Source organism: Pseudophryne corroboree, unplaced genomic scaffold (assembly GCF_028390025.1).
Source record: "Pseudophryne corroboree isolate aPseCor3 unplaced genomic scaffold, aPseCor3.hap2 scaffold_3211, whole genome shotgun sequence".
In the NCBI taxonomy this organism is placed as follows: Eukaryota; Metazoa; Chordata; class Amphibia; order Anura; family Myobatrachidae; genus Pseudophryne; species Pseudophryne corroboree.
The window spans coordinates 1-21620 of record NW_026969894.1 but is presented as its reverse complement, the minus strand read 5'-3'; the positions used below and the strand labels follow the sequence as shown (position 1 = coordinate 21620).

At 32.6% G+C, this 21620-nt stretch overlaps 13 non-coding genes across 13 annotated transcripts; all 13 read left to right on the top strand.

The window, feature by feature from the left end:
* The first annotated feature begins 740 nt into the window (after positions 1 to 740).
* On the top strand, positions 741 to 814 carry TRNAI-AAU (transfer RNA isoleucine (anticodon AAU)). Its single transcript has one exon. It is a non-coding gene; the product is annotated as a tRNA-Ile (tRNA).
* Positions 815 to 2404: 1590 nt separating this feature from the next.
* Positions 2405 to 2478, top strand: TRNAI-AAU (transfer RNA isoleucine (anticodon AAU)). The gene has a single exon. It is a non-coding gene; the product is annotated as a tRNA-Ile (tRNA).
* Positions 2479 to 4043: 1565 nt separating this feature from the next.
* Positions 4044 to 4117, top strand: TRNAI-AAU (transfer RNA isoleucine (anticodon AAU)). The gene has a single exon. It is a non-coding gene; the product is annotated as a tRNA-Ile (tRNA).
* Positions 4118 to 5704: 1587 nt separating this feature from the next.
* TRNAI-AAU (transfer RNA isoleucine (anticodon AAU)) lies at positions 5705 to 5778 on the top strand. Its single transcript has one exon. It is a non-coding gene; the product is annotated as a tRNA-Ile (tRNA).
* A 1590-nt stretch (positions 5779 to 7368) lies between these two features.
* TRNAI-AAU (transfer RNA isoleucine (anticodon AAU)) lies at positions 7369 to 7442 on the top strand. Its single transcript has one exon. It is a non-coding gene; the product is annotated as a tRNA-Ile (tRNA).
* Positions 7443 to 9029: 1587 nt separating this feature from the next.
* TRNAI-AAU (transfer RNA isoleucine (anticodon AAU)) lies at positions 9030 to 9103 on the top strand. The gene has a single exon. It is a non-coding gene; the product is annotated as a tRNA-Ile (tRNA).
* Positions 9104 to 10692: 1589 nt separating this feature from the next.
* On the top strand, positions 10693 to 10766 carry TRNAI-AAU (transfer RNA isoleucine (anticodon AAU)). The gene has a single exon. It is a non-coding gene; the product is annotated as a tRNA-Ile (tRNA).
* A 1587-nt stretch (positions 10767 to 12353) lies between these two features.
* On the top strand, positions 12354 to 12427 carry TRNAI-AAU (transfer RNA isoleucine (anticodon AAU)). Its single transcript has one exon. It is a non-coding gene; the product is annotated as a tRNA-Ile (tRNA).
* Positions 12428 to 14014: 1587 nt separating this feature from the next.
* Positions 14015 to 14088, top strand: TRNAI-AAU (transfer RNA isoleucine (anticodon AAU)). Its single transcript has one exon. It is a non-coding gene; the product is annotated as a tRNA-Ile (tRNA).
* Positions 14089 to 15677: 1589 nt separating this feature from the next.
* On the top strand, positions 15678 to 15751 carry TRNAI-AAU (transfer RNA isoleucine (anticodon AAU)). The gene has a single exon. It is a non-coding gene; the product is annotated as a tRNA-Ile (tRNA).
* Positions 15752 to 17338: 1587 nt separating this feature from the next.
* On the top strand, positions 17339 to 17412 carry TRNAI-AAU (transfer RNA isoleucine (anticodon AAU)). Its single transcript has one exon. It is a non-coding gene; the product is annotated as a tRNA-Ile (tRNA).
* A 1593-nt stretch (positions 17413 to 19005) lies between these two features.
* On the top strand, positions 19006 to 19075 carry TRNAI-AAU (transfer RNA isoleucine (anticodon AAU)). Its single transcript has one exon. It is a non-coding gene; the product is annotated as a tRNA-Ile (tRNA).
* A 1587-nt stretch (positions 19076 to 20662) lies between these two features.
* On the top strand, positions 20663 to 20736 carry TRNAI-AAU (transfer RNA isoleucine (anticodon AAU)). Its single transcript has one exon. It is a non-coding gene; the product is annotated as a tRNA-Ile (tRNA).
* Positions 20737 to 21620: the final 884 nt, after the last annotated feature.

Here is a 21620-nt window from a genome sequence, read left to right as displayed (position 1 = left end):
TTCAGTTGGAGCATCACCCCTTATGTTATCCTAGCATTGAATTGACAGTTTTTCAGTATTTCCATATTTGCATATCAGCCACTTACAATTGTTTCAAGCTTTATAACAGAGGACTGCCTTTTTTATAGACCAAGGATGAAAGTCTCTTGTGAGTTAAGTCTGATAATGACATCACAATTTGTAAATTAAGCTATAGTATGATTACAGAGTGTAGACTGAATAAAAAGTGCTTTCCTATGGATTGAAGTTTGTATTTTCTTAAGCTTTGCATTCCAAAATGGGCTAGCATTCTTTATTTCCAATGGGCACATTAAGCTACTTCCCCAATATATATTTTTTTGTGTTAAAAGTTATTCATACACAACTTGGTAAAACATACTAAATTTAATACATAATGGATTACATCCTGGATTATCTTTTTCAACAATCTGTAAATTTACAATTAAAAATTGTGTATTAGATTTTTTAGATTGACTTTGCTTAGATTTGCATATACTCCTTGTCTAAATTGTCTATTTTTATACTATTAGTAGATGCCTTAATCTTTGTTATTATCCTATCAAATATTTATTTTTATTTTGTAATGTGGAAAGAAACTGGAGCATTTTTATGATACCCATGCTTCAAGTGACTCTATGGCTTAAGCTTTTTTTTGAAAAATGAAATGCTATAAAAACAAAATATGATCTGTGCTTTGAGGTACATTTGCCAGTTTTGTGTTTGCTTGCAGTGATATCTGTGGCCGGTTAGCTCAGTTGGTTAGAGCGTGGTGCTAATAACGCCAAGGTCACGGGTTTGATCCCCGTATGGGCCATTTGCTTTTCTTGATGGACAAGAATGGAATAAGCTCATCGGTGGAGTGCATGAATACTTGAAAACATCATAGACACATATATCACAAAATCTCTTCAAATACATATCAGAAGCCAGTGGGAGTGTCATCCTTTGGCTGATGAAGATTTTTCTCTACATGGCTCAGTGACTTTTGTCTCAAATCAAGCAATATGGCATAACTAAGATATGCAAGGGCAAATTAATCAGTTATTATATTGCTGCTCAAACATAGAGGGCACTAGGTGTTACTAGAAGAAGAAGAAGATATGTGCTCCCCTCTCATTAGTGCACACTGAAGTAAAAAAAAATGGAGAATTTCTAAAGACCAGAGCACAAGTAATGGATCTTTGCATTCTTATTGCATCTTTTCTTATTTCCAAATATTTGACATACTTCTGATTTGATAAGTTTAAAAATGAGTTTAAACAAAGGACACCACTGAAGATGATGAAATTTATATGAATTTTAAATGAAGATTTGCAATACTCATACATTGAATGAAAATGGAGCTTTGAACAAAAGGAAAATAAACAATGTTAGCTCCCACGAGATATGAATTCAAATTACTAGATTCAAAGTCCAGGGTGCTAACAATTACACCATGGAACCCTCACCTGAGCAATGGCATCTACTGAAGTGCGCTCATCTTTTAAATGCAAAGAAAAGAAATTCAATACTTTATATATATTATTTCAAGTTTCTAATAAGCTCAGGGATGCAGTAGGTATTATGTAGAATATTTGTCCAAACCCAATGATAATATATAAAAAGTAACCTATTTTTTAAAGGAGAAGATAGATACTAGAAACCTAAATGCCTAGGACCAATTTCAGTTGGAGCATCACCCCTTATGTTATCCTAGCATTGAATTGACAGTTTTTCAGTATTTCCATATTTGCATATCAGCCACTTACAATTGTTTCAAGCTTTATAACAGAGGACTGCCTTTTTTATAGACCAAGGATGAAAGTCTCTTGTGAGTTAAGTCTGATAATGACATCACAATTTGTAAATTAAGCTATAGTATGATTACAGAGTGTAGACTGAATAAAAAGTGCTTTCCTATGGATTGAAGTTTGTATTTTCTTAAGCTTTGCATTCCAAAATGGGCTAGCATTCTTTATTTCCAATGGGCACATTAAGTTACTTCCCCAATATATATTTTTTTGTGTTAAAAGTTATTCATACACAACTTGGTAAAACATACTAAATTTAATACATAATGGATTACATCCTGGGAATATCTTTTTCAACAATCTGTAAATTTACAATTAAAAATTGTGTATTAGATTTTTTAGATTGATTTTGCTTAGATTTGCATATACTCCTTGAATAAATTGTCTATTTTTATACTATTAGTAGATGCCTTAATCTTTGTTATTATCCTATCTAATATTTATTTTTATTTTGTAATGTGGAAAGAAACTGGAGCATTTTTATGATACCCATGCTTCAAGTGACTCTATGGCTTAAGCTTTTTTTTGAAAAATGAAATGCTATAAAAACAAAATATGATCTGTGAATTTGAGGTACATTTGCCAGTTTTGTGTTTGCTTGCAGTAACATCTGTGGCCGGTTAGCTCAGTTGGTTAGAGCGTGGTGCTAATAACGCCAAGGTCACAGGTTCGATCCCCGTATGGGCCATTTGCTTTTCTTGATGGACAAGAATGCATGAATACTTGAAAACATCATAGACACATATATCACAAAATCTCTTCAAATACATATCAGAAGCCAGTGGGAGTGTCATCCTTTGGCTGATGAAGATTTTTCTCTACATGGCTCAGTGACTTTTGTCTCAAATCAAGCAATATGGCATAACTAAGATATGCAAGGGCAAATTAATCAGTTATTATATTGCTGCTCAAACATAGAGGGCACTAGGTGTTACTAGAAGAAGAAGAAGATATGTGCTCCCCTCTCATTAGTGCACACTGAAGTAAAAAAAATGGAGAATTTCTAAAGACCAGAGCACAAGTAATGGATCTCTGCATTCTTATTGCATCTTTTCTTATTTCCAAATATTTGACATACTTCTGATTTGATAAGTTTAAAAATGAGTTTAAACAAAGGACACCACTGAAGATGATGGAATTTATATGAATTTTAAATGAAGATTTGCAATACTCATACATTGAATGAAAATGGAGCTTTGAACAAAAGGAAAATAAACAATGTTAGCTCCCACGAGATATGAACTCAGATTACTAGATTCAAAGTCCAGGGTGCTAACAATTACACCATGGAACCCTCACCTGAGCAATGGCATCTACTGAAGTGCACTCATCTTTTAAATGCAAAGAAAAGAAATTCAATACTTTATATATATTATTTCAAGTTTCTAATAAGCTCAGGGATGCAATAGGTATTATGTAGAATATTTGTCCAAACCCAATGATAATATATAAAAAGTAACCTATTTTTTAAAGGAGAAGATAGATACTAGAAACCTAAATGCCTAGGACCAATTTCAGTTGGAGCATCACCCCTTATGTTATCCTAGCATTGAATTGACAGTTTTTCTGTATTTCCATATTTGCATATCAGCCACTTACAATTGTTTCAAGCTTTATAACAGAGGACTGCCTTTTTTATAGACCAAGGATGAAAGTCTCTTGTGAGTTAAGTCTGATAATGACATCACAATTTGTAAATTAAGCTATAGTATGATTACAGAGTGTAGACTGAATAAAAAGTGCTTTCCTATGGATTGAAGTTTGTATTTTCTTAAGCTTTGCATTCCAAAATGGGCTAGCATTCTTTATTTCCAATAGGCACATTAAGCTACTTCCCCAATATTTATTTTTTTGTGTTAAAAGTTATTCATACACAACTTGGTAAAACATACAAAATTTAATACATAATGGATTACATCCTGGATTATCTTTTTCAACAATCTGTAAATTTACAATTAAAAATTGTGTATTAGATTTTTTAGATTGATTTTGCTTAGATTTGCATATACTCCTTGTCTAAATTGTCTATTTTTATACTATTAGTAGATGCCTTAATCTTTGTTATTATCCTATCTAATATTATTTTTTATTTTGTAATGTGGAAAGAAACTGGAGCATTTTTATGATACCCATGCTTCAAGTGACTCTATGGCTTAAGCTTTTTTTTGAAAAATGAAATGCTATAAAAACAAAATATGATCTGTGCTTTGAGATATATTTGCCAGTTTTGTGTTTGCTTGCAGTAATATCTGTGGCCAGTTAGCGCAGTTGGTTAGAGCGTGGTGCTAATAATGCCAAGGTCACGGGTTCGATCCCCGTATGGGCCATTTGCTTTTCTTGATGGACAAGAATGGAATAAGCTCATCGGTGGAGTGCATGAATACTTGAAAACATCATAGACACATATATCACAAAATCTCTTCAAATACATATCAGAAGCCAGTGGGAGTGTCATCCTTTGGCTGATGAAAATTTTTCTCTACATGGCTCAGTGACTTTTGTCTCAAATCAAGCAATATGGCATAACTAAGATATGCAAGGGCATATTAATCAGTTATTATATTGCTGCTCAAACATAGAGGGCACTAGGTGTTACTAGAAGAAGAAGAAGATATGTGCTCCCCTCTCATTAGTGCACACTGAAGTAAAAAAAATGGAGAATTTCTAAAGACCAGAGCACAAGTAATGGATCTCTGCATTCTTATTGCATCTTTTCTTATTTCCAAATATTTGACATACTTCTGATTTGATAAGTTTAAAAATGAGTTTAAACAAAGGACACCACTGAAGATGATGGAATTTATATGAATTTTAAATGAAGATTTGCAATACTCATACATTGAATGAAAATGGAGCTTTGAACAAAAGGAAAATAAACAATGTTAGCTCCCATGAGATATGAACTCAGATTACTAGATTCAAAGTCCAGGGTGCTAACAATTACACCATGGAACCCTCACCTGAGCAATGGCATCTACTGAAGTGCGCTCATCTTTTAAATGCAAAGAAAAGAAATTCAATACTTTATATATATTATTTCAAGTTTCTAATAAGCTCAGGGATGCAATAGGTATTATGTAGAATATTTGTCCAAACCCAATGATAATATATAAAAAGTAACCTATTTTTTAAAGGAGAAGATAGATACTAGAAACCTAAATGCCTAGGACCAATTTCAGTTGGAGCATCACCCCTTATGTTATCCTAGCATTGAATTGACAGTTTTTCTGTATTTCCATATTTGCATATCAGCCACTTACAATTGTTTCAAGCTTTATAACAGAGGACTGCCTTTTTTATAGACCAAGGATGAAAGTCTCTTGTGAGTTAAGTCTGATAATGACATCACAATTTGTAAATTAAGCTATAGTATGATTACAGAGTGTAGACTGAATAAAAAGTGCTTTCCTATGGATTGAAGTTTGTATTTTCTTAAGCTTTGCATTCCAAAATGGGCTAGCATTCTTTATTTCCAATGGGCACATTAAGCTACTTCCCCAATATATATTTTTTTGTGTTAAAAGTTATTCATACACAACTTGGTAAAACATACTAAATTTAATACATAATGGATTACATCCTGGATTATCTTTTTCAACAATCTGTAAATTTACAATTAAAAATTGTGTATTAGATTTTTTAGATTGACTTTGCTTAGATTTGCATATACTCCTTGTCTAAATTGTCTATTTTTATACTATTAGTAGATGCCTTAATCTTTGTTATTATCCTATCAAATATTTATTTTTATTTTGTAATGTGGAAAGAAACTGGAGCATTTTTATGATACCCATGCTTCAAGTGACTCTATGGCTTAAGCTTTTTTTTGAAAAATGAAATGCTATAAAAACAAAATATGATCTGTGCTTTGAGGTACATTTGCCAGTTTTGTGTTTGCTTGCAGTGATATCTGTGGCCGGTTAGCTCAGTTGGTTAGAGCGTGGTGCTAATAACGCCAAGGTCACGGGTTTGATCCCCGTATGGGCCATTTGCTTTTCTTGATGGACAAGAATGGAATAAGCTCATCGGTGGAGTGCATGAATACTTGAAAACATCATAGACACATATATCACAAAATCTCTTCAAATACATATCAGAAGCCAGTGGGAGTGTCATCCTTTGGCTGATGAAGATTTTTCTCTACATGGCTCAGTGACTTTTGTCTCAAATCAAGCAATATGGCATAACTAAGATATGCAAGGGCAAATTAATCAGTTATTATATTGCTGCTCAAACATAGAGGGCACTAGGTGTTACTAGAAGAAGAAGAAGATATGTGCTCCCCTCTCATTAGTGCACACTGAAGTAAAAAAAAATGGAGAATTTCTAAAGACCAGAGCACAAGTAATGGATCTTTGCATTCTTATTGCATCTTTTCTTATTTCCAAATATTTGACATACTTCTGATTTGATAAGTTTAAAAATGAGTTTAAACAAAGGACACCACTGAAGATGATGAAATTTATATGAATTTTAAATGAAGATTTGCAATACTCATACATTGAATGAAAATGGAGCTTTGAACAAAAGGAAAATAAACAATGTTAGCTCCCACGAGATATGAATTCAAATTACTAGATTCAAAGTCCAGGGTGCTAACAATTACACCATGGAACCCTCACCTGAGCAATGGCATCTACTGAAGTGCGCTCATCTTTTAAATGCAAAGAAAAGAAATTCAATACTTTATATATATTATTTCAAGTTTCTAATAAGCTCAGGGATGCAGTAGGTATTATGTAGAATATTTGTCCAAACCCAATGATAATATATAAAAAGTAACCTATTTTTTAAAGGAGAAGATAGATACTAGAAACCTAAATGCCTAGGACCAATTTCAGTTGGAGCATCACCCCTTATGTTATCCTAGCATTGAATTGACAGTTTTTCAGTATTTCCATATTTGCATATCAGCCACTTACAATTGTTTCAAGCTTTATAACAGAGGACTGCCTTTTTTATAGACCAAGGATGAAAGTCTCTTGTGAGTTAAGTCTGATAATGACATCACAATTTGTAAATTAAGCTATAGTATGATTACAGAGTGTAGACTGAATAAAAAGTGCTTTCCTATGGATTGAAGTTTGTATTTTCTTAAGCTTTGCATTCCAAAATGGGCTAGCATTCTTTATTTCCAATGGGCACATTAAGTTACTTCCCCAATATATATTTTTTTGTGTTAAAAGTTATTCATACACAACTTGGTAAAACATACTAAATTTAATACATAATGGATTACATCCTGGGAATATCTTTTTCAACAATCTGTAAATTTACAATTAAAAATTGTGTATTAGATTTTTTAGATTGATTTTGCTTAGATTTGCATATACTCCTTGAATAAATTGTCTATTTTTATACTATTAGTAGATGCCTTAATCTTTGTTATTATCCTATCTAATATTTATTTTTATTTTGTAATGTGGAAAGAAACTGGAGCATTTTTATGATACCCATGCTTCAAGTGACTCTATGGCTTAAGCTTTTTTTTGAAAAATGAAATGCTATAAAAACAAAATATGATCTGTGAATTTGAGGTACATTTGCCAGTTTTGTGTTTGCTTGCAGTAACATCTGTGGCCGGTTAGCTCAGTTGGTTAGAGCGTGGTGCTAATAACGCCAAGGTCACAGGTTCGATCCCCGTATGGGCCATTTGCTTTTCTTGATGGACAAGAATGGAATAAGATCATCGGTGGAGTGCATGAATACTTGAAAACATCATAGACACATATATCACAAAATCTCTTCAAATACATATCAGAAGCCAGTGGGAGTGTCATCCTTTGGCTGATGAAGATTTTTCTCTACATGGCTCAGTGACTTTTGTCTCAAATCAAGCAATATGGCATAACTAAGATATGCAAGGGCAAATTAATCAGTTATTATATTGCTGCTCAAACATAGAGGGCACTAGGTGTTACTAGAAGAAGAAGAAGATATGTGCTCCCCTCTCATTAGTGCACACTGAAGTAAAAAAAATGGAGAATTTCTAAAGACCAGAGCACAAGTAATGGATCTCTGCATTCTTATTGCATCTTTTCTTATTTCCAAATATTTGACATACTTCTGATTTGATAAGTTTAAAAATGAGTTTAAACAAAGGACACCACTGAAGATGATGGAATTTATATGAATTTTAAATGAAGATTTGCAATACTCATACATTGAATGAAAATGGAGCTTTGAACAAAAGGAAAATAAACAATGTTAGCTCCCACGAGATATGAACTCAGATTACTAGATTCAAAGTCCAGGGTGCTAACAATTACACCATGGAACCCTCACCTGAGCAATGGCATCTACTGAAGTGCACTCATCTTTTAAATGCAAAGAAAAGAAATTCAATACTTTATATATATTATTTCAAGTTTCTAATAAGCTCAGGGATGCAATAGGTATTATGTAGAATATTTGTCCAAACCCAATGATAATATATAAAAAGTAACCTATTTTTTAAAGGAGAAGATAGATACTAGAAACCTAAATGCCTAGGACCAATTTCAGTTGGAGCATCACCCCTTATGTTATCCTAGCATTGAATTGACAGTTTTTCTGTATTTCCATATTTGCATATCAGCCACTTACAATTGTTTCAAGCTTTATAACAGAGGACTGCCTTTTTTATAGACCAAGGATGAAAGTCTCTTGTGAGTTAAGTCTGATAATGACATCACAATTTGTAAATTAAGCTATAGTATGATTACAGAGTGTAGACTGAATAAAAAGTGCTTTCCTATGGATTGAAGTTTGTATTTTCTTAAGCTTTGCATTCCAAAATGGGCTAGCATTCTTTATTTCCAATAGGCACATTAAGCTACTTCCCCAATATTTATTTTTTTGTGTTAAAAGTTATTCATACACAACTTGGTAAAACATACAAAATTTAATACATAATGGATTACATCCTGGATTATCTTTTTCAACAATCTGTAAATTTACAATTAAAAATTGTGTATTAGATTTTTTAGATTGATTTTGCTTAGATTTGCATATACTCCTTGTCTAAATTGTCTATTTTTATACTATTAGTAGATGCCTTAATCTTTGTTATTATCCTATCTAATATTATTTTTTATTTTGTAATGTGGAAAGAAACTGGAGCATTTTTATGATACCCATGCTTCAAGTGACTCTATGGCTTAAGCTTTTTTTTGAAAAATGAAATGCTATAAAAACAAAATATGATCTGTGCTTTGAGATATATTTGCCAGTTTTGTGTTTGCTTGCAGTAATATCTGTGGCCAGTTAGCGCAGTTGGTTAGAGCGTGGTGCTAATAATGCCAAGGTCACGGGTTCGATCCCCGTATGGGCCATTTGCTTTTCTTGATGGACAAGAATGGAATAAGCTCATCGGTGGAGTGCATGAATACTTGAAAACATCATAGACACATATATCACAAAATCTCTTCAAATACATATCAGAAGCCAGTGGGAGTGTCATCCTTTGGCTGATGAAAATTTTTCTCTACATGGCTCAGTGACTTTTGTCTCAAATCAAGCAATATGGCATAACTAAGATATGCAAGGGCATATTAATCAGTTATTATATTGCTGCTCAAACATAGAGGGCACTAGGTGTTACTAGAAGAAGAAGAAGATATGTGCTCCCCTCTCATTAGTGCACACTGAAGTAAAAAAAATGGAGAATTTCTAAAGACCAGAGCACAAGTAATGGATCTCTGCATTCTTATTGCATCTTTTCTTATTTCCAAATATTTGACATACTTCTGATTTGATAAGTTTAAAAATGAGTTTAAACAAAGGACACCACTGAAGATGATGGAATTTATATGAATTTTAAATGAAGATTTGCAATACTCATACATTGAATGAAAATGGAGCTTTGAACAAAAGGAAAATAAACAATGTTAGCTCCCATGAGATATGAACTCAGATTACTAGATTCAAAGTCCAGGGTGCTAACAATTACACCATGGAACCCTCACCTGAGCAATAGCATCCACTGAAGTGCGCTCATCTTTTAAATGCAAAGAAAAGAAATTCAATACTTTATATATATTATTTCAAGTTTCTAATAAGCTCAGGGATGCAATAGGTATTATGTAGAATATTTGTCCAAACCCAATGATAATATATAAAAAGTAACCTATTTTTTAAAGGAGAAGATAGATACTAGAAACCTAAATGCCTAGGACCAATTTCAGTTGGAGCATCACCCCTTATGTTATCCTAGCATTGAATTGACAGTTTTTCAGTATTTCCATATTTGCATATCAGCCACTTACAATTGTTTCAAGCTTTATAACAGAGGACTGCCTTTTTTATAGACCAAGGATGAAAGTCTCTTGTGAGTTAAGTCTGATAATGACATCACAATTTGTAAATTAAGCTATAGTATGATTACAGAGTGTAGACTGAATAAAAAGTGCTTTCCTATGGATTGAAGTTTGTATTTTCTTAAGCTTTGCATTCCAAAATGGGCTAGCATTCTTTATTTCCAATGGGCACATTAAGTTACTTCCCCAATATATATTTTTTTGTGTTAAAAGTTATTCATACACAACTTGGTAAAACATACTAAATTTAATACATAATGGATTACATCCTGGGAATATCTTTTTCAACAATCTGTAAATTTACAATTAAAAATTGTGTATTAGATTTTTTAGATTGATTTTGCTTAGATTTGCATATACTCCTTGAATAAATTGTCTATTTTTATACTATTAGTAGATGCCTTAATCTTTGTTATTATCCTATCTAATATTTATTTTTATTTTGTAATGTGGAAAGAAACTGGAGCATTTTTATGATACCCATGCTTCAAGTGACTCTATGGCTTAAGCTTTTTTTTGAAAAATGAAATGCTATAAAAACAAAATATGATCTGTGAATTTGAGGTACATTTGCCAGTTTTGTGTTTGCTTGCAGTAACATCTGTGGCCGGTTAGCTCAGTTGGTTAGAGCGTGGTGCTAATAACGCCAAGGTCACAGGTTCGATCCCCGTATGGGCCATTTGCTTTTCTTGATGGACAAGAATGGAATAAGATCATCGGTGGAGTGCATGAATACTTGAAAACATCATAGACACATATATCACAAAATCTCTTCAAATACATATCAGAAGCCAGTGGGAGTGTCATCCTTTGGCTGATGAAGATTTTTCTCTACATGGCTCAGTGACTTTTGTCTCAAATCAAGCAATATGGCATAACTAAGATATGCAAGGGCAAATTAATCAGTTATTATATTGCTGCTCAAACATAGAGGGCACTAGGTGTTACTAGAAGAAGAAGAAGATATGTGCTCCCCTCTCATTAGTGCACACTGAAGTAAAAAAAATGGAGAATTTCTAAAGACCAGAGCACAAGTAATGGATCTCTGCATTCTTATTGCATCTTTTCTTATTTCCAAATATTTGACATACTTCTGATTTGATAAGTTTAAAAATGAGTTTAAACAAAGGACACCACTGAAGATGATGGAATTTATATGAATTTTAAATGAAGATTTGCAATACTCATACATTGAATGAAAATGGAGCTTTGAACAAAAGGAAAATAAACAATGTTAGCTCCCATGAGATATGAACTCAGATTACTAGATTCAAAGTCCAGGGTGCTAACAATTACACCATGGAACCCTCACCTGAGCAATGGCATCTACTGAAGTGCACTCATCTTTTAAATGCAAAGAAAAGAAATTCAATACTTTATATATATTATTTCAAGTTTCTAATAAGCTCAGGGATGCAATAGGTATTATGTAGAATATTTGTCCAAACCCAATGATAATATATAAAAAGTAACCTATTTTTTAAAGGAGAAGATAGATACTAGAAACCTAAATGCCTAGGACCAATTTCAGTTGGAGCATCACCCCTTATGTTATCCTAGCATTGAATTGACAGTTTTTCTGTATTTCCATATTTGCATATCAGCCACTTACAATTGTTTCAAGCTTTATAACAGAGGACTGCCTTTTTTATAGACCAAGGATGAAAGTCTCTTGTGAGTTAAGTCTGATAATGACATCACAATTTGTAAATTAAGCTATAGTATGATTACAGAGTGTAGACTGAATAAAAAGTGCTTTCCTATGGATTGAAGTTTGTATTTTCTTAAGCTTTGCATTCCAAAATGGGCTAGCATTCTTTATTTCCAATAGGCACATTAAGCTACTTCCCCAATATTTATTTTTTTGTGTTAAAAGTTATTCATACACAACTTGGTAAAACATACAAAATTTAATACATAATGGATTACATCCTGGATTATCTTTTTCAACAATCTGTAAATTTACAATTAAAAATTGTGTATTAGATTTTTTAGATTGATTTTGCTTAGATTTGCATATACTCCTTGTCTAAATTGTCTATTTTTATACTATTAGTAGATGCCTTAATCTTTGTTATTATCCTATCTAATATTATTTTTTATTTTGTAATGTGGAAAGAAACTGGAGCATTTTTATGATACCCATGCTTCAAGTGACTCTATGGCTTAAGCTTTTTTTTGAAAAATGAAATGCTATAAAAACAAAATATGATCTGTGCTTTGAGATATATTTGCCAGTTTTGTGTTTGCTTGCAGTAATATCTGTGGCCAGTTAGCGCAGTTGGTTAAAGCATGGTGCTAATAATGCCAAGGTCACGGGTTCGATCCCCGTATGGGCCATTTGCTTTTCTTGATGGACAAGAATGGAATAAGCTCATCGGTGGAGTGCATGAATACTTGAAAACATCATAGACACATATATCACAAAATCTCTTCAAATACATATCAGAAGCCAGTGGGAGTGTCATCCTTTGGCTGATGAAAATTTTTCTCTACATGGCTCAGTGACTTTTGTCTCAAATCAAGCAATATGGCATAACTAAGATATGCAAGGGCATATTAATCAGTTATTATATTGCTGCTCAAACATAGAGGGCACTAGGTGTTACTAGAAGAAGAAGAAGATATGTGCTCCCCTCTCATTAGTGCACACTGAAGTAAAAAAAATGGAGAATTTCTAAAGACCAGAGCACAAGTAATGGATCTCTGCATTCTTATTGCATCTTTTCTTATTTCCAAATATTTGACATACTTCTGATTTGATAAGTTTAAAAATGAGTTTAAACAAAGGACACCACTGAAGATGATGGAATTTATATAAATTTTAAATGAAGATTTGCAATACTCATACATTGAATGAAAATGGAGCTTTGAACAAAAGGAAAATAAACAATGTTAGCTCCCATGAGATATGAACTCAGATTACTAGATTCAAAGTCCAGGGTGCTAACAATTACACCATGGAACCCTCACCTGAGCAATAGCATCCACTGAAGTGCGCTCATCTTTTAAATGCAAAGAAAAGAAATTCAATACTTTATATATATTATTTCAAGTTTCTAATAAGCTCAGGGATGCAATAGGTATTATGTAGAATATTTGTCCAAACCCAATGATAATATATAAAAAGTAACCTATTTTTTAAAGGAGAAGATAGATACTAGAAACCTAAATGCCTAGGACCAATTTCAGTTGGAGCATCACCCCTTATGTTATCCTAGCATTGAATTGACAGTTTTTCTGTATTTCCATATTTGCATATCAGCCACTTACAATTGTTTCAAGCTTTATAACAGAGGACTGCCTTTTTTATAGACCAAGGATGAAAGTCTCTTGTGAGTTAAGTCTGATAATGACATCACAATTTGTAAATTAAGCTATAGTATGATTACAGAGTGTAGACTGAATAAAAAGTGCTTTCCTATGGATTGAAGTTTGTATTTTCTTAAGCTTTGCATTCCAAAATGGGCTAGCATTCTTTATTTCCAATGGGCACATTAAGCTACTTCCCCAATATATATTTTTTTGTGTTAAAAGTTATTCATACACAACTTGGTAAAACATACTAAATTTAATACATAATGGATTACATCCTGGATTATCTTTTTCAACAATTTGTAAATTTACAATTAAAAATTGTGTATTAGATTTTTTAGATTGATTTTGCTTAGATTTGCATATACTCCTTGAATAAATTGTCTATTTTTATACTATTAGTAGATGCCTTAATCTTTGTTATTATCCTATCTAATATTTATTTTTATTTTGTAATGTGGAAAGAAACTGGAGCATTTTTATGATACCCATGCTTCAAGTGACTCTATGGCTTAAGCTTTTTTTTGAAAAATGAAATGCTATAAAAACAAAATATGATCTGTGCTTTGAGGTACATTTGCCAGTTTTGTGTTTGCTTGCAGTAACATCTGTGGCCGGTTAGCTCAGTTGGTTACAGCGTGGTGCTAATAACGCGAAGGTCACGGGTTTGATCCCCGTATGGGCCATTTGCTTTTCTTGATGGACAAGAATGGAATAAGATCATCGGTGGAGTGCATGAATACTTGAAAACATCATAGACACATATATCACAAAATCTCTTCAAATACATATCAGAAGCCAGTGGGAGTGTCATCCTTTGGCTGATGAAGATTTTTCTCTACATGGCTCAGTGACTTTTGTCTCAAATCAAGCAATATGGCATAACTAAGATATGCAAGGGCAAATTAATCAGTTATTATATTGCTGCTCAAACATAGAGGGCACTAGGTGTTACTAGAAGAAGAAGAAGATATGTGCTCCCCTCTCATTAGTGCACACTGAAGTAAAAAAAAATGGAGAATTTCTAAAGACCAGAGCACAAGTAATGGATCTCTGCATTCTTATTGCATCTTTTCTTATTTCCAAATATTTGACATACTTCTGATTTGATAAGTTTAAAAATGAGTTTAAACAAAGGACACCACTGAAGATGATGGAATTTATATGAATTTTAAATGAAGATTTGCAATACTCATACATTGAATGAAAATGGAGCTTTGAACAAAAGGAAAATAAACAATGTTAGCTCCCACGAGATATAAATTCAAATTACTAGATTCAAAGTCCAGGGTGCTAACAATTACACCATGGAACCCTCACCTGAGCAATGGCATCTACTGAAGTGCGCTCATCTTTTAAATGCAAAGAAAAGAAATTCAATAATTTATATATATTATTTCAAGTTTCTAATAAGCTCAGGGATGCAATAGGTATTATGTAGAATATTTGTCCAAACCCAATGATAATATATAAAAAGTAACCTATTTTTTAAAGGAGAAGATAGATACTAGAAACCTAAATGCCTAGGACCAATTTCAGTTGGAGCATCACCCCCTATGTTATCCTAGCATTGAATTGACAGTTTTTCAGTATTTCCATATTTGCATATCAGCCACTTACAATTGTTTCAAGCTTTATAACAGAGGACTGCCTTTTTTATAGACCAAGGATGAAAGTCTCTTGTGAGTTAAGTCTGATAATGACATCACAATTTGTAAATTAAGCTATAGTATGATTACAGAGTGTAGACTGAATAAAAAGTGCTTTCCTATGGATTGAAGTTTGTATTTTCTTAAGCTTTGCATTCCAAAATGGGCTAGCATTCTTTATTTCCAATGGGCACATTAAGTTACTTCCCCAATATATATTTTTTTGTGTTAAAAGTTATTCATACACAACTTGGTAAAACATACTAAATTTAATACATAATGGATTACATCCTGGGATTATCTTTTTCAACAATCTGTAAATTTACAATTAAAAATTGTGTATTAGATTTTTTAGATTGATTTTGCTTAGATTTGCATATACTCCTTGAATAAATTGTCTATTTTTATACTATTAGTAGATGCCTTAATCTTTGTTATTATCCTATCTAATATTTATTTTTATTTTGTAATGTGGAAAGAAACTGGAGCATTTTTATGATACCCATGCTTCAAGTGACTCTATGGCTTAAGCTTTTTTTTGAAAAATGAAATGCTATAAAAACAAAATATGATCTGTGCTTTGAGGTACATTTGCCAGTTTTGTGTTTGCTTGCAGTAACATCTGTGGCCGGTTAGCTCAGTTGGTTAGAGCGTGGTGCTAATAACGCCAAGGTCACGGGTTTGATCCCCGTATGGGCCATTTGCTTTTCTTGATGGACAAGAATGGAATAAGATCATCGGTGGAGTGCATGAATACTTGAAAACATCATAGACACATATATCACAAAATCTCTTCAAATACATATCAGAAGCCAGTGGGAGTGTCATCCTTTGGCTGATGAAGATTTTTCTCTACATGGCTCAGTGACTTTTGTCTCAAATCAAGCAATATGGCATAACTAAGATATGCAAGGGCAAATTAATCAGTTATTATATTGCTGCTCAAACATAGAGGGCACTAGGTGTTACTAGAAGAAGAAGAAGATATGTGCTCCCCTCTCATTAGTGCACACTGAAGTAAAAAAAATGGAGAATTTCTAAAGACCAGAGCACAAGTAATGGATCTCTGCATTCTTATTGCATCTTTTCTTATTTCCAAATATTTGACATACTTCTGATTTGATAAGTTTAAAAATGAGTTTAAACAAAGGACACCACTGAAGATGATGGAATTTATATGAATTTTAAATGAAGATTTGCAATACTCATACATTGAATGAAAATGGAGCTTTGAACAAAAGGAAAATAAACAATGTTAGCTCCCACGAGATATGAACTCAGATTACTAGATTCAAAGTCCAGGGTGCTAACAATTACACCATGGAACCCTCACCTGAGCAATGGCATCTACTGAAGTGCACTCATCTTTTAAATGCAAAGAAAAGAAATTCAATACTTTATATATATTATTTCAAGTTTCTAATAAGCTCAGGGATGCAATAGGTATTATGTAGAATATTTGTCCAAACCCAATGATAATATATAAAAAGTAACCTATTTTTTAAAGGAGAAGATAGATACTAGAAACCTAAATGCCTAGGACCAATTTCAGTTGGAGCATCACCCCTTATGTTATCCTAGCATTGAATTGACAGTTTTTCTGTATTTCCATATTTGCATATCAGCCACTTACAATTGTTTCAAGCTTTATAACAGAGGACTGCCTTTTTTATAGACCAAGGATGAAAGTCTCTTGTGAGTTAAGTCTGATAATGACATCACAATTTGTAAATTAAGCTATAGTATGATTACAGAGTGTAGACTGAATAAAAAGTGCTTTCCTATGGATTGAAGTTTGTATTTTCTTAAGCTTTGCATTCCAAAATGGGCTAGCATTCTTTATTTCCAATAGGCACATTAAGCTACTTCCCCAATATTTATTTTTTTGTGTTAAAAGTTATTCATACACAACTTGGTAAAACATACTAAATTTAATACATAATGGATTACATCCTGGATTATCTTTTTCAACAATCTGTAAATTTACAATTAAAAATTGTGTATTAGATTTTTTAGATTGATTTTGCTTAGATTTGCATATACTCCTTGTCTAAATTGTCTATTTTTATACTATTAGTAGATGCCTTAATCTTTGTTATTATCCTATCTAATATTATTTTTTATTTTGTAATGTGGAAAGAAACTGGAGCATTTTTATGATACCCATGCTTCAAGTGACTCTATGGCTTAAGCTTTTTTTTGAAAAATGAAATGCTATAAAAACAAAATATGATCTGTGCTTTGAGATATATTTGCCAGTTTTGTGTTTGCTTGCAGTAATATCTATGGCCAGTTAGCGCAGTTGGTTAGAGCGTGGTGCTAATAATGCCAAGGTCACGGGTTCGATCCCCGTATGGGCCATTTGCTTTTCTTGATGGACAAGAATGGAATAAGCTCATCGGTGGAGTGCATGAATACTTGAAAACATCATAGACACATATATCACAAAATCTCTTCAAATACATATCAGAAGCCAGTGGGAGTGTCATCCTTTGGCTGATGAAGATTTTTCTCTACATTACTCAGTGACTTTTGTCTCAAATCAAGCAATATGGCATAACTAAGATATGCAAGGGCAAATTAATCAGTTATTATATTGCTGCTCAAACATAGAGGGCACTAGGTGTTACTAGAAGAAGAAGAAGATATGTGCTCCCCTCTCATTAGTGCACACTGAAGTAAAAAAAAATGGAGAATTTCTAAAGACCAGAGCACAAGTAATGGATCTCTGCATTCTTATTGCATCTTTTCTTATTTCCAAATATTTGACATACTTCTGATTTGATAAGTTTAAAAATGAGTTTAAACAAAGGACACCACTGAAGATGATGGAATTTATATGAATTTTAAATGAAGATTTGCAATACTCGTACATTGAATGAAAATGGAGCTTTGAACAAAAGGAAAATAAACAATGTTAGCTCCCATGAGATATGAACTCAGATTACTAGATTCAAAGTCCAGGGTGCTAACAATTACACCATGGAACCCTCACCTGAGCAATAGCATCCACTGAAGTGCGCTCATCTTTTAAATGCAAAGAAAATAAATTCAATACTTTATATATATTATTTCAAGTTTCTAATAAGCTCAGGGATGCAATAGGTATTATGTAGAATATTTGTCCAAACCCAATGATAATATATAAAAAGTAACCTATTTTTTAAAGGAGAATATAGATACTAGAAACCTAAATGCCTAGGACCAATTTCAGTTGGAGCATCACCCCTTATATTATCCTAGCATTGAATTGACAGTTTTTCTGTATTTCCATATTTGCATATCAGCCACTTACAATTGTTTCAAGCTTTATAACAGAGGACTGCCTTTTTTATAGACCAAGGATGAAAGTCTCTTGTGAGTTAAGTCTGATAATGACATCACAATTTGTAAATTAAGCTATAGTATGATTACAGAGTGTAGACTGAATAAAAAGTGCTTTCCTATGGATTGAAGTTTGTATTTTCTTATGCTTTGCATTCCAAAATGGGCTAGCATTCTTTATTTCCAATGGGCACATTAAGCTTCTTCCCCAATATATATTTTTTTGTGTTAAAAGTTATTCATACACAACTTGGTAAAACATACTAAATTTAATACATAATGGATTACATCCTGGGATTATCTTTTTCAACAATCTGTAAATTTACAATTAAAAACTGTGTATTAGATTTTTTAGATTGATTTTGCTTAGATTTGCATATACTCCTTGTCTAAATTGTATATTTTTATACTATTACTAGATGCCTTAATCTTTGTTATTATCCTATCTAATATTTATTTTTATTTTGTAATGTGGAAAGAAACTGGAGCATTTTTATGATACCCATGCTTCAAGTGACTCTATGGTTTAAGCTTTTTTTTGAAAAATGAAATGCTATAAAAACAAAATATGATCTGTGCTTTGAGGTACATTTGCCAGTTTTGTGTTTGCTTGCAGTAATATCTGTAGACGGTTAGCTCAGTTGGTTAGAGCGTGGTGCTAATAACGCCAAGGTCACGGGTTTGATCCCCGTATGGGCCATTTGCTTTTCTTGATGGACAAGAATGGAATAAGCTCATCGGTGGAGTGCATGAATACTTGAAAACATCATAGACACATATATCACAAAATCTCTACAAATACATATCAGAAGCCAGTGGGAGTGTCATCCTTTGGCTGATGAAGATTTTTCTCTACATGGCTCAGTGACTTTTGTCTCAAATCAAGCAATATGGCATAACTAAGATATGCAAGGGCAAATTAATCAGTTATTATATTGCTGCTCAAACATAGAGGGCACTAGGTGTTACTAGAAGAAGAAGAAGATATGTGCTCCCCTCTCATTAGTGCACACTGAAGTAAAAAAAAATGGAGAATTTCTAAAGACCAGAGCACAAGTAATGGATCTCTGCATTCTTATTGCATCTTTTCTTATTTCCAAATATTTGACATACTTCTGATTTGATAAGTTTAAAAATGAGTTTAAACAAAGGACACCACTGAAGATGATGGAATTTATATGAATTTTAAATGAAGATTTGCAATACTCATACATTGAATGAAAATGGAGCTTTGAACAAAAGGAAAATAAACAATGTTAGCTCCCACGAGATATGAACTCAGATTACTAGATTCAAAGTCCAGGGTGCTAACAATTACACCATGGAACCCTCACCTGAGCAATGGCATCTACTGAAGTGCACTCATCTTTTAAATGCAAAGAAAAGAAATTCAATACTTTATATATATTATTTCAAGTTTCTAATAAGCTCAGGGATGCAATAGGTATTATGTAGAATATTTGTCCAAACCCAATGATAATATATAAAAAGTAACCTATTTTTAAAGGAGAAGATAGATACTAGAAACCTAAATGCCTAGGACCAATTTCAGTTGGAGCATCACCCCTTATGTTATCCTAGCATTGAATTGACAGTTTTTCTGTATTTCCATATTTGCATATCAGCCACTTACAATTGTTTCAAGCTTTATAACAGAGGACTGCCTTTTTTATAGACCAAGGATGAAAGTCTCTTGTGAGTTAAGTCTGATAATGACATCACAATTTGTAAATTAAGCTATAGTATGATTACAGAGTGTAGACTGAATAAAAAGTGCTTTCCTATGGATTGAAGTTTGTATTTTCTTAAGCTTTGCATTCCAAAATGGGCTAGCATTCTTTATTTCCAATAGGCACATTAAGCTACTTCCCCAATATTTATTTTTTTGTGTTAAAAGTTATTCATACACAACTTGGTAAAACATACTAAATTTAATACATAATGGATTACATCCTGGATTATCTTTTTCAACAATCTGTAAATTTACAATTAAAAATTGTGTATTAGATTTTTTAGATTGATTTTGCTTAGATTTGCATATACTCCTTGTCTAAATTGTCTATTTTTATACTATTAGTAGATGCCTTAATCTTTGTTATTATCCTATCTAATATTATTTTTTATTTTGTAATGTGGAAAGAAACTGGAGCATTTTTATGATACCCATGCTTCAAGTGACTCTATGGCTTAAGCTTTTTTTTGAAAAATGAAATGCTATAAAAACAAAATATGATCTGTGCTTTGAGATATATTTGCCAGTTTTGTGTTTGCTTGCAGTAATATCTATGGCCAGTTAGCGCAGTTGGTTAGAGCGTGGTGCTAATAATGCCAAGGTCACGGGTTCGATCCCCGTATGGGCCATTTGCTTTTCTTGATGGACAAGAATGGAATAAGCTCATCGGTGGAGTGCATGAATACTTGAAAACATCATAGACACATATATCACAAAATCTCTTCAAATACATATCAGAAGCCAGTGGGAGTGTCATCCTTTGGCTGATGAAGATTTTTCTCTACATTACTCAGTGACTTTTGTCTCAAATCAAGCAATATGGCATAACTAAGATATGCAAGGGCAAATTAATCAGTTATTATATTGCTGCTCAAACATAGAGGGCACTAGGTGTTACTAGAAGAAGAAGAAGATATGTGCTCCCCTCTCATTAGTGCACACTGAAGTAAAAAAAAATGGAGAATTTCTAAAGACCAGAGCACAAGTAATGGATCTCTGCATTCTTATTGCATCTTTTCTTATTTCCAAATATTTGACATACTTCTGATTTGATAAGTTTAAAAATGAGTTTAAACAAAGGACACCACTGAAGATGATGGAATTTATATGAATTTTAAATGAAGATTTGCAATACTCGTACATTGAATGAAAATGGAGCTTTGAACAAAAGGAAAATAAACAATGTTAGCTCCCATGAGATATGAACTCAGATTACTAGATTCAAAGTCCAGGGTGCTAACAATTACACCATGGAACCCTCACCTGAGCAATAGCATCCACTGAAGTGCGCTCATCTTTTAAATGCAAAGAAAATAAATTCAATACTTTATATATATTATTTCAAGTTTCTAATAAGCTCAGGGATGCAATAGGTATTATGTAGAATATTTGTCCAAACCCAATGATAATATATAAAAAGTAACCTATTTTTTAAAGGAGAATATAGATACTAGAAACCTAAATGCCTAGGACCAATTTCAGTTGGAGCATCACCCCTTATATTATCCTAGCA